We start from the raw sequence: 2,530 nt of genomic DNA on the forward strand, positions 1-2,530 counted from the left end.
AAAAAAAAAACAAAAAGAAAAACAAAAAACAAACAAAAAAACCCCAACTTTTTGATTCGGTGATCTTTTGTATTGTATTTTGTGTTTCAATTTCATTAAGTTCTTTTCTGATCTTAATGATTTCTTTCTGTCTGCTAACTTTAGGTTTGGATTGTTTTTGTTTATCTAGTTCTTTATGATGAAGTGTTAGGTTGTTCCCTTGCCATCTTTCCATTCTTTTGAGGTGAGCATTTAATGCAATAAATTTCCCCCTTAATACTGCTTTTGCAGTATCCCACAGGTTTTGGTATGATGTATCATTATTTTCATTATTTTCAACAAATTTTTTTATTTCCTGCTTGATTTGTTCTTGGACCCATATGTCATGAAGTAGAATGCTGTTTAATTTCCATGTGTTTGTGTAGTTTCCAGAGTTTCGTTTGTCATTAATTTCTAGTTTTAATCCATTGTGTTCTGAGAAAATACATGGGATAATTCCAATTTTTTTGAATTTGTTGAGACTTGATTTGTGTCCTAATATGTGATCTATCCTGGAGAATGATCCATGTGCTGATGAGAAGAATGAATATGCTGAGGTTGTTGGATGGAATGTTCTTTAGATATCTGCCAATTCCAATTGGTCTAGAGTATTGTTAAAATCTTGTGTTTCTCTGCTGATTCTTTGCCTAGATGATCTGTCCAATATTGACAGTGGGGTATTCAGGTCCCCTGCTATTATGGTATTAGTGTCTATTTCCTTTTTTAGGTCTAATAGAGTTTGTTTTATAAATCTTGCTGCTTCAACATTGGGTGCGTACATATTTATGATTGTTATGTCTTCTTGATGCATTAGTCCTTTTATGATTATGTATTGACCCTCATTGTCTCTTTTTATGGTTTTTAGTTTAAAGTCTATTTTGTCAGTTATGAGATTAACTACTGTAGCTCGTTTTTCTTTTCTTTTTGCATGGAAGATCTTTTTCCATCCTTTCACTCTTAATCTATGTGAGTCTTTATGGGTGAGGTGGGTCTCTNGGTGTGGATAGGGTTATTCCTGAGAATCTTCTCAAGCAGAGCATTTGGGGAAAGAGCAAGTAAAAACAGAAGTTGAAAGTTTGAAAACTGATTTCCTTACAGTTCTTCAGTCTGGGATAGAATCCTTGGAAGGTCTTTTTGTACACCAGAAGTTCTCCCTAACCTAGTATGAAGAAGGAATAAAAGCAATTTAATTGAAAATGTGGCAGCTGGAAACAAACCCTAGTACATATAGAACACTAGATGGAAGAGAATATAAGAACCTGGAAGCATCAAGGGTGTATATGTGTGTCAAGCATGTTGACTGTGAACAGAGAATAGAAATATATATCAGTAGTAGGAAGAATAGGTATCAAATGATAATGAGATCACAATTCAATATCTGAAATAAAAAATCATAAAGCTGAATTTATTTCTTACTGTAGTAATGGCTATGCTTGTAAGGCACAATCTCTCAATAGAGAAAATATATATAGGGTTATTGGTGACCATAATTTTATGAATTTTCTGGAATCCAAGAAGGTTGGTATCATTTGGAGATGTATCAATCAGTTAAGGCTGTTCTTGATTGACTGTCACTTAGAGGCAAATTTTTTGGACAGAGGATATTCTTGGTTGGAGGATATCCAGAGCAAGGGGATATTACTGATGGAATGGCTTGTGAAAGCATAGTCACTGATACAAAGTGTCCTTGATCACTTATATTCGTTTAAAACCAGTTCTGGTGGATATTTGTTATGGCCATGGGGCCAGTCTCTATTTTAACAGGTGCTACCCTATTTCTTTGCTTCTTTACAAAACTTCTCAAAAAAATTGCCTATATTCACTACCTCTGATTCCTCTCCTTCCATTCTGTCTTATAATTTACTCTAATCAGGTTTCATCCCCATCTCCCAAGACAAATGTTCTGATCAAAATCCTGCAACCCACCTACTGTTAAACCTGTGGGTTAATTGTGAGTACTAATTATACTAACCCATTAATGGTGTTTGCACCACCAGTCACTCCTCCCTTCTCCTTAATCCTTTTCTTCATTTTGCTTCGAGGACAACACACTCGTTTAAGTTTTCTTTCTACCGTAATGTTTCCTCTTTCTCTGCCTTTTTTGATGCTTTCTCATTTTTATGTTTGGCGTCACCTAGTACTCATTTCTTGAAACTCTTTTATTTATTTCTATAATCATACACTTAGTGATCTAACTCAGTCTAATGGCTTTTAAATGCCATCTATACACTGGTAATTATTTATTTTTATTTCCCATGAACATAATACATCTATCATGTATCCACATATCCCACTTTTTAAAAAAAATTTTATTTTGTCAGTATACAATGTAGTTGATTATTATGTCCCATCACCGAAACCTCCCTCCCTCCTCCCTCTCCCCCCTCCCACCCAAGCATGTCCTTTCCATTTGCTTGTTGTAAGAACTTCAAAAACATTGTAGTTGTTATATCTTCCTCTCCCCTTCGCCGGTTTTTTGATTTTTTTTTTTTTTGTGTGTGTGTATGTGTGT

This window comes from Galeopterus variegatus, unplaced genomic scaffold (genome assembly GCF_000696425.1).
Source record: "Galeopterus variegatus unplaced genomic scaffold, G_variegatus-3.0.2 Scaffold2268, whole genome shotgun sequence".
Classification (NCBI taxonomy): Eukaryota; Metazoa; Chordata; class Mammalia; order Dermoptera; family Cynocephalidae; genus Galeopterus; species Galeopterus variegatus.